The sequence below is a fragment of the Trichechus manatus genome, unplaced genomic scaffold, assembly GCF_000243295.1.
Source record: "Trichechus manatus latirostris isolate Lorelei unplaced genomic scaffold, TriManLat1.0 scaffold00125, whole genome shotgun sequence".
In the NCBI taxonomy this organism is placed as follows: Eukaryota; Metazoa; Chordata; class Mammalia; order Sirenia; family Trichechidae; genus Trichechus; species Trichechus manatus.
Genome location: NW_004444061.1, coordinates 4,895,757 through 4,906,827, shown reverse-complemented (window position 1 = coordinate 4,906,827; position 11,071 = coordinate 4,895,757).

Sequence of the window (11,071 nt, the reverse complement as noted above, 5' to 3'; positions counted from 1 at the left end):
CATTTATTGCTATAAACTGACTTTTGAGCACTGCTTTTGCTGTGTCCCAAAGGTTCTGGTAGGATGTGTTTTCATTCTCATTTGATTCTATGAATTTCTTTATTCCATCCTTAATTTTTTCTATAACCCAGTAGTTTCTGAGCAAGATGTTGTTCAGTTTTCATGTGTTTGAATTTTTTCCCCTGCTTTTTCTGTTGTTGATTTCTACTTTTATGGCTTTATTTTCAGAAAAGATGCTTTACAATATTTCGATGCTTTGGATTTTGTTTAGATTTGCTTTATGTCCCAATATGTGGTCTATTCTGGAAAATGTTCCATGTGCATTGGAAAAGAAAGTATACTTGGCTGCTGTTGGGTGCAGTGTTCGTTATATGTCTATGAGATCAAGTTGGTTGATTGTAACATTTAGCTCTTCTGTGTCTTTGCTGAGCTTCTTTCTGGGTGTTCTGTCCTTCACTGAAATTGGTATGTTGAAGTCTCCTTGTACTATTGTGGAGCTGTCTAGCTCTCTTTTCAGTGCTGTTAAGAGTTTGTTTTATGTATTTTGGAGCCCTGTCATTGGGTGCATAAATATTTATGATACTGATGTCCTCCTGGTGTATTGACCCTTTAATCATTATATAGTGCCCTTCCTTATCCTTTGTGGTGGATTTTACTTTAAAGTCTATTTTGTCAGAGATTAGTATTGCCACTCCTGCTTTTTTTTTTAGTGTTGTTTACTTGATACATTTTTTTCATCCTATGAGTTTTAGTTTGTTTGTGTCTTTAAGTCTAAGTGTGTCTGTTGTAGGCAGCATGTAGATTTTTTATCCAATCTGCCACTCACTCTCTGTCTCTTTACTGGTGCATTTAGTCCATTTACATTCAGTGTAATTATTGACAGGTAAGAGTTTAGTGCTGTAATTTTGATGTCTTTTTTTGTGTGTTTTTCACAGTTTCTTTGTTCCCCTTAATTTTCTGTGCTGAGTCATTTTTCTTTATATATTTTCTTTTCATCTTTTTCACTGTTGTGGATTTTGTGTTTGCTGAGTCTTTATATTTTTCTAGTTTTTTGTTTTGACTTGAAGGAATGTTAGTTTCCTTTGTGGTTACCTTAATATTTACCCGTATTTTTCTAAGTTTATATTATTTCTTTGTATCGCTTGACTTCCTCTCCATATGAAAAATCTATGTCTACATTTTTTATGTCCCTCTTTTTTGTTTTCATGATGTCATCTTTTACATATTGACATTTGTTTCCCTATTTTCAGTGTTTTAGTTTTGAATTATTTTTGTGACTTCCTTATCTGGGTTGATATCTGGTTGCTCTGTCCTGTGTTCTAGTCTTGGGTTGTTATCTGATGTTACTGATTTTCTAACCGGCGCACTTCCTTTAGTTTTCTTGTAATTTTGGTTCGGTTTTTGCAAATTCCCCAAACTTCTGTTTATCTGGAAATGCCCTAATTTTGCCATCATATTTGAGAGACAATTTTGCTGGATATATAATTGTTGGCTGTCAGTTTTTTTCCTTCAGGGCTTATATATCTCGTCTCATTGCCTTCTTGCCTGCATAGTTTCTGCTGAGTAGTCCGAGCTTATTCTTATTGACTCTCCTTTGTAGATGACGTTTCTTTTATCCCTGGCCATTCTTAAAATTCTCTCTTTATCTTTGGTTTTGTCAAGTTTTGATTATAATATGTCTTGGTGACTTTCATTTGGGATCTACCTTATGTGGGGTTTGATGAGCATTTTGGATAGATATCGTCTCATCTTTCACAATATTAGGGAAGTTTTCGGCCAACAAATCTTCAACAATTCTCTCAGTATTTTCTGTTATCCCCTGTGTTCTGGTACTTCAGTTACTCGTAGGTTATTCCTTTTGACAGAGTCCCACAGAATTCTTAGGGTTTCTTCATTTTTTTTAAATCCCTTTGTCTGATTTTTCCTCAAATAAGTTGGTGTCAAGTGTTTTTTCTTCAGTCTCACTAATTCTGACTTCCGTAGTCTTAATTCTGCTCCTATGACTTTCTGTTGAGCTGTCTAATTCTGAAATTTTATTGTTAATCTTCTTAATTTCTGATTGCTGTCTCGGTGTGGATTCTTGTAGCCTGTTAAATTTGTCATTATGCTCTTCTCTAATCTTTTTAATTTCCTGTATTGTGTGTTCTGCATTTTGATTAATTTCCTTCCTAATTTCTTGAAGAGTTCTGTATATTAATCTTTTGTATTGTGCCTCCAGTAATTCCAAGAAATTTTCCTCCTCTGGAAAATTTCTAGATTCTTTATTTTGGGAGCTGGCTGAAGCCATCATGGATTGCCTCTTTATATGATTTGATATTGATGGTTGTCTCCAAGCCATCAATAGGTTATTAAATTTATTTATTTTATGTTTGTTTCCTGTGTTCTATCTTCTTATTTTGTTTTGGTATGCCCATATAGGATGCTTGTGTGAGCTAGTTTGATTATTGGCACCTTTGAATCTCTAATGTCCTGTCACCAGGTGGTTAGATCTGTTACTAGGTACGTGAGCTTAAAAATCCACTCACTCCTCCTGTATGGATTCAGCTCGGGTGCCCAGGTAGAGAGCCACCAAGTGTGTAGTGTAGGCCCTCACTTACAGTCCTAGACAGGCATGGGTGATAGGTGTAGGCGCAGGCACCTGGCTGCCGCAGGTGGACACACTCTGAGCAAGGCTGAGGGCTGACGGCCGCCCCTGAGTGTCCAGGAGGAAGGTGTGTCCCTGTTCCCTGGAGTGCATAGGTGAGTGGGTTTTGCAGCCGGACTATGAGCACCCAGTGCTTTTGGCTGTAAGGACTGGGTGGCACCTCTTATTCATGGGCCCTTATCGCAGGTGGCTAGGTGGCGTGGGTGAAGCCACCAGTCCTCAGGCCCCTGATGTGGGTAGGTGAAGACCATGCTTAATGGTCATAGCATTGTCAAATGTCAAGAACCAGCCACTTCACAGCTGAAACAGTTAAAGTTAGAGTTTCCGTATATACCCTGTTGTACTGTGGTAATGAGGGCTTACGCTGTTGAAATGGGCCCACACGAGGCTATGCAGGGGAAAAGGCACTCAAAGTCCGTGGATCCCTTATGCCTGTGCCTAGGCAAAGGAGCTGTGCCTACCCTGGGTTCCTGGCTTAGGGGAGCCGGCAGTTTATTTTTTCCCGTTTGTTAATTTGTTCACTTTCCAAGGCAGGGAGAATGGCTCCCGGTGTGTGATGTATCCTACTTCCAGCCCAGGGGATTGGCAATTGCTGAAGCCGATCTGAGACCCAGTGCAGAGCAAGGAGGTAAATGGGAGAGAGGTTTTTCCCTAAGGGGGGTATTTTTGATCCGTGCTGTAGGCCTAACCAAGTACCTATCTTTTGCTGATCCAGGGGTGCTTCTCACTGTTTCTGGGTGGCCATGTAGACTCTCTGCTCCTCTCCCAGTGCAGAAAACGTGCCTCCTGAGCACCGCTGCTTGTCTGCGTCACCACTCACCCTGAACTCATCAGGCCTGGAGGGCTCATGCTCTTGCTAGGTCAGGTCTGGCAACTCCTTGCTGCTTCCAAGCTGTCTCTCCCTCCCCCTGCCACTCAGTCCAATTCCTCAACTCTGCCTTTGATGTTCGGGGCTCCCAGATTTCCATATATAATTGATTCACTTGTTTTATCGGGTCTTTGTTGTAAGAGAGTTCACCGAAAGTGTCTGAATACTCCGCCATCTTGGCCCCACCTCCTGAGGGTCTTTCTTGATTCAGTGGTATTCTTTCTCCCTGTTTCTTTATTTCTTAGAATGATATTTTATGACGCATTCTTTCACTTTATATGTGCTTCTTTTTTTCCTTTATTCTTTTGTCTGGAACTGAAATAAAATAAAAATAGTTAGGGCTTGTGCAATGCTGGCAGGCCCATAATGAAATCTAGCTTCATTTATGTGTGCTTAGAGGGTTCAGAGTAGTTTGAGCTACTAACTGTGGTATTAAATATTGCTTGACACTCCCCTCCCTTAAATCCTTTGAAAAGAGCTGATTTTTTATGTTCATGCAGAAGAGTCCTTAGAAGATTGTGAAGGATGTGTTTTGCTCGAACACAGGATTTTATTACTATGTAACCTGTGCAATTGTTAGAGGAAGAAGCAGACTTAAGGTAAATTAATACTAATCTATTTCCTATAGAGAAATTCTGGTGGCATGATGGTTAAGTGCTCGACTGCTAACCAAAAGTCGGCGATTCGAACCCACCAGTGGCAGAAAAGACTTGGTGATCTGCTTTTGTAAAGATCACAGCCTAGGAAACCCTACCGGGTAATTCTGTTCTGTCCTATAGGGGTCGCTATGAGTCGGAATTGACTGGATGACACACAATAACAACGTTTCCTGCAGGGTGGATCCAGGTGTTCTACATCCCAGGAAATCTGCAGAAAACCTCAATCATGCCTATAAATTTTACTAATATGAATGTGTGGCCAGGGTATTATGGCATAAATGGGAACATTGTATGAGAATTAGATCTGGATTCTGTCTCTCAGTTTGCAAATCTAGCACAAATTCTTTTACTTTAAATGTGAAATTTAGTATTTTTCATAGCCCAACTATGGATGATGATTATGATGATTTTTTATGGAGCTTCATGACCTACGATAAGTGAACTGACTTTTCCCATGGAGGATAGCTGTCTTGGCATTGCATAATCACGGCCTTATATTTGTACTAGGATCTTGTTGATTACTGTGTAGGAAGGGGCTGGGATACCTCACACTTAGCAAGAGGACTATCTGTATTAGGAGAGCAAGTGAGGCCTAACCATTAGGAATGTTAAAGTCCAAGAAACTAAGAGAGACCTCTAGAGATATGTTACTCAAATTAGCAAAACCAGCAGCCTAAGCATCACCTAGGAGCTTGGTAGTAATGCATAATCATAGGCTTTTCCCTGGATCTGCTGATTCAGAATCCGCACTTTGACAAGCTTCTGAGGTTATTGGTATGCACATTAAAGATTGAGGTGCTCTGGTCTACAGAGTCTACCAAATGGAATGAGGTCAGAGATGTTATTGAAATTGGGATATACAAAGAGAAGGATCTTGACCCTGGGAACCTCAGGTAAATCAAGGGAGTCAGGACCAAAGAAGGGTATGTGAGTTTTTGTTTGTTAGTTTTAGTGATGGAAGGGTGGGATAAGGGGAAGGATGATTGGGATCTCGAGTGATTGCTATAGTTAGAACCATCATTGTTGCTTGGAATTTGCTTGTAGGGAGTATGCTTGGGATGGCCTGACTTAAGGGTAGGGGTGGAACAGACATTGGCAGACTGTGGAACCTGGTAGTTATTAAATGTCAGAATAGATTAGAGGCTAGAAGTCTGGTGAGGTTGGAAGACTCAGGAGCTGAGTCAAGTCTGGGGAAATGGATGTTGTTGGTTGAAGGTGATTCAGTTTCCTAGGGGTGGAAAATCAATCAAATCTTTTTCCCAAGAGAGAACAGCATTTTACTGATGGGATGCTTGCTGAGTCTGGCTTAGCTGTGTCCATTTTCCAGGGCAGATGAGGATCTCCTGTGTGCTAGTGTTCTCTAGAGTTGCCAGTAACCCTGGACTGTGTGAGCAAGCCTAAAGATGGAGATGCTGGTAAAACAGAATGAGATTTTGTTGAGTTGAGATATGAGAAGCAGTTAAATACAAATTCTGCTAGAAGTAAGCAGGAAGCCACCCATCTCCCAGTTGGAGAAATGCTAGTAATTTTTTTTTTTTTTTTTTTGGTTAATCTTTTATTTTTCTTTAAAAAAACCTGCATGCATGGTTAAAAAAATGAAAAAAAAAACTCTTGTGAAGAGTTAAAAGAATATATGACAAAAAAGTAAAATAGTCTACAGTATAGTGTAAAAACGTTCAGTAGATTATATCCGTTTATATATACTTCCTTCTAATTTCACTGTTTTTTTTTCTTCCTCATGGATAGGCATACTTATGGCTTGGTATGTAACCTTCCAAACCTTAGGAAGAAAAAATAATCTTACTCATGACAGCATATGAACTTTCAGAAGAGAAAAAGCATATTTTAGTAGCAACAAATATTCTCAATAAAATTGTGCATGGCTTTGTAAGACTATAATAAGGACCAAAAGACAAGCTCTTTCTTTGAACTACTAGCAATGTAAGCAGGAAATGATGAGATGGGTCAGAGTATATTTTTGGTCTGTGCCAATTATGTCAGTGAGATCAGAGGTATATATAAAATATATTTTTAGTGGTTGCACAGCACTTAAGCTGTGGCAGTACTCATCCTACACTCTTGTGGTTTAGCTTGGCAGATCTGAGATGGGATATAAGCCACAAAGTGCTACGGGTCTTAGGACATAATGAAGTCATGCATTACGGTAAAGGGTGGGGAGAGGGAAAGTTAACATTTTCCAGTAGTCAAGCTCTTTGCACATAGATGCTTCATATGTATTTTAATATTCCTATATCTATATACTATTAAAATTCTGTAAGGGTTGACTTAACTTCTCCAGCTATAAACTTAATAGGACTAAGTGATTTGCCCTTATTCATAGGACTAGTCAGTGCTATTTGGAGCTCTCCAAAGCAATAATTTCTGCCTCCTCTTGGTATACAGAGGGTTTTCATGATAGATTCTTACATTCATTGGTATTTTTTTAAGTAATTTATTATTTTTGTTGTTGAAAATGTACACAGTAAAACATCTATCAGTTCAACAGTTTCTACATGTACAATTTAGTGACATTGATTACATTTTTCAAGTTATGCAACCATTCTCACCATTCTAAACCATTCATTGGTATTTTATTGGATGACAGTGGTAGAACCTCTTGACCTTTTAGTGAGGAACTACAGAGGTCTCTCGGTGAGTCTGGGTTGAACAGTAAATGTGGCAGAGTAAGAAGACAGAGTGGGTGGACTCCAGCAAGACATGGGAGAATGGCACTTATGCCATTCCTGGGTAGGCAGATGATGGTCTGACCTCCTTGGTCCTTACTACTTGTGATGCCACCAGATACAGGGAATAAAACATGGCAGCAGGAGCTCCTGGACTTCAAGCAACTAGGATGGCTAGGAGATTTGGTCAAAGACATTATTTCAAATTGGAAATTACCACCAGCGTGTCACCATCCTGGAGTCCCTGGGTGCTGCAAATAGTTTACATGCTCGGCTGCTAACCAAAAAATTGGAAGTTTGAGTCCACCCGGAGACACCTCAGAAGAATGGCCTGGCAATGTGCTTCTGAGAAAATCAGCCTTTGAAAACCCTATGGAGCACATTTGTGCTCTGACACATATGGGGTTGCCATGAATCAGAATCGATTTGATAGCAGTGGGTAACCATCCCTGCTGAAAGGGTGCTTTGTTTAAATGATTAATACAATTTTAAGTGTTAGAATGAGAATATGTATAATAATACAAAAACAAATGGAAATATTCATCTTTTGCTTGTTTCCATTGTATTTTCCACTCAGAATCATAATTATGTCTTTTTTTTGGTATCCACCTATATTAAGAAGGGTCTTAATTCGAGTCCCTTGTAGAAGAATGACCATTTTTAACTTTTTTTTTTAATGTGTAAATATATTAGTCTTTTTCAAGAGACAGTTTGGTTGCTATAGAAAATGCCCATTTATTTGAGGTATTTTCCCCTTGTATGTTTCTTGTTATTTTAGCTTCATTTGACCTCAGTAATCTGTGTTCTGTGCATTTTTGGATTATCCTTCTGATTTGGGAGATGTACTTTCAAATTTAAATTAATTGGCACTGTGTACATTTATCATGGGTGCAGGAAGGAGAGCTGGAAATTATCCTGTCAGTAATCATGAGCATTTTCTATTGTGTCTTTCTTTTTAAAAGCCACTAAAGCATTTCCTGAATGATCTCCACTGAGATTGATTTTGTTTCTGAATGGTCATATATAATTGAAAAGTAATCCAATTATTATTTAAAGATGGGTTTTTATGATTCACCTGGAGATGTTTTTCTTATAGAAAAAAAGTCAACATTATCATTTGCTGTTCAAGTCAGTATCTTAAGATGATACGGAACATTGAATAATGTTAAATATATATATTGTATGTTAAAAATTCATAGACAATAGTTTTATATTAATACTGCTGATGTTTTAATTGTCAATGTTCATGTAAACCTACTGTTCTTGAACCAGTTAGTTAAATGCGTATTTGTTTTTATAGGGGCAGAAGGGGATTTTTCGTGAGAAAAAGGCAAACTTTTTTCTTTTATAAGTGAATTCATGGAATACCTTTGGAGATGCATTTTCTATGGCAAGACTTTATCGCACACATTGTTGAAACTTTTATTAGTCAGGACTTACCAAATTTCCATTTAGCACATTTCCCTCCTCCGTTTAAACCCCAGGACATGAAGAGGATTTAAATAGCCTAGGGAGTATACATATAGCTATTCATGAAATCAAAATACTTTCTTTAACATTTTTTAATTTCTTGACTCTGTAATAAAAATTATGTGGTAAAGGATGATAATTGTTAGTAAGACAATGTGGAGTAATGGAAATGTAAGGCATCTGTGCCCAGTAAACCAAAAAAAAAAAAAAAAACAAACCCATTGCCATCGAGTCGATTCTGACTCATACTAACAATTTTAACGTGAGATTTTTTTTTTTAGGAGGAATAGGACTGAAGGTCTCAGTTTTTTAAAATTGTCTTGTCAGTATCTTTTAGTTGAATTATATTTTGCCTAAAAGTCCTAAGTACAATAATCAGTTAGCAAGCCAAGCTGGAGAAAGCTTCACCCTGCATAAATACAAAGACCTTGTGTGTGTGCTGGTTTATAAGTGGTTCTCAGGAGCTTATGTGGGGTGTGTGTGTATGTGTGTGTGCATATGTTTGTGTGTGCATGGCTTTGTGTATGTGTGTGTGTGTGGTGTGTGTGTATAAGGTGTTGCTCCTGAAGATGCTTTTGTTTTCATGTGTTCCCCCTTTTCCTTTGTCTGTTTGCAGTCAGTTATAGTCTCCTCTGTACCAGTGCCCTAAGTGACAGTCACTGGCAGTAATGAGGCTTCACATTCTGCTATAATTGAACCCTTTCAGGGCTGCCTATTAAGGCTGTGGTGTGTATGCCAGCTCATTAATCCAAAGCCCATGTCTTCTCCTCCATCATTTCCCTTTTACACCATGGCAGTGTTTCAAGTCCTGATCCCCTCATTGTGCCTGTAGAGGTTCAAGAATGCAGAATAATTGGTGTTGATGCACCCATCTTGAGGAGTAACCCTTTTAATAAAGACATGTTCACATCTGCGAACTAAGATCATTGTGTCATGATTGTCCATTGTTTGGGCTTCTTGGGTAGGCTGTTTGAAATCAGATTTTTTTTTTTTTTTTTTTTTGGTGGATTCAGGTCTAGCATCTCAAACTGTCATAATTCTGTAATGAAAAGGTAGGTATTTTTGATTTAAAAACTACACACACACGTACATGTATATATATAATTTGCTTTTATAATGGAACTAATTATATATTGTGATATTCCAGTGTAACAAAACTATAAGTGTGTGCTAAATTTCTTTCCCCTGCACCAGCATAAAATGTAAAGGGCTTCTATACTCTTGTTCAGTCAAAATTTTAGGGAGAAATATCCCTATTTTCTTGAGTTTTTTTTTTTTGTTATGTCTTATGGTATTAACATCAAAATAATAGCAGCATTAATACCAGCATCTTTTCACCTTGTTTACTTTTTATTTACCTATACAATGCATTCAAATATTATAACTGTTTTTATTTTTTCGACTTTGCATGTAAGATCTCTTTGCATGTCCAAATTATGTGCTACTTAAAGCAGAGGGACTTAATTATCACTAACATGGTAAAACCTTTCTAACATAATTACGTGTAACTTTGTTTAGAGCCCTTTTTTCATCTCATCATGCTAAATACACCTTTTTTTTTTTTTAACACTCCAAAAATGTAATTAGATAAAATCCTTTTTTGAATAATTTTGATTCTGTAATCTAACTGAGGCTTATCTTTTAAGGTGCCTTCTAAGTAGGAATCAAAGAAAATACTCTCTGGGCCTTAGTAGGGAAGCCAATTCAACTCAAGGGTAGTACCTTATTGAAATATGGGAATGTGAAAAAGTCTAGCCTATTAATAGTGCAAGCTTTTTACAAGACATATAACACATGTTCATTTGTTTTCCTTGTCACAATAATTGGGCAAGGATGGTGAGACTTTTCGCTCATTTACTTTGAACAGATCATCAGAGAAGACCGTAGCTTGAAAAGGACATCATGTTTGGTAAAAGAGAGGGTCAGCGAAAACGAGGGAAACCCTCCGTGAGATGGATTGACACAGTAGCCGCAACACTGGACTCAGACATACCAACAATTGGCAGTGTTTCATTCTGTTGTACCTAAGGTTGCTATGAGTTGGAGCTGACTCAATTCCAAGTAACATCAACAACATTGATAATGCATGAGTGCTGTGGAGGGTATATAGGAGGAAGTGTTCACAGGAATGATTTAAAGATTCAGCTGCGTCCCTTAGAAGTTAACTGCTCTAAGTGGAGTCAAATTCATCAGCATTATCATTTAGTTTTAGATAACTTTGAACTTGTGTTTACAGTAATGAGGTGGGAACACTTTTTAAAAAACCAGATGAATGGAATTTCTTGATATTTGGTACTTAAATTATTATCCATCATGATATTTTGTAGGCAGGCTTACTTGGGTCTAAGGATCCTAGGATTCACTTTCTATAGAAGTAAAACAAAACAAAATAAATAACAAAACAAAGCAGGAAAAAGCAACTAAATCAAAGCTTCTTGAGGGTGTGAATGTGTTTTTACTCATGTTACACATAAAGTTGTATAGATATGTAGCTCTGTGTATGGAATCCAGTCACTTTTCAGTTAACATTTAGTCCAAAAAATGATAATAATGTGTGGGCACAGATGTTTGTCTCTTTTAGCATGTTCAGTATCTCTAGTGTTCAGAATGGGGCCTGGCCCAGAGGAAGTGCTCAATAAGTATTTATTGAACTCATTAACTTATTCAATTAATGATAAGGAGAATAAAGATTGCAGTTAAAACAAGGGTTTTCTTCTAGCTTTTGGATGCTATTTTGGATGGTGAT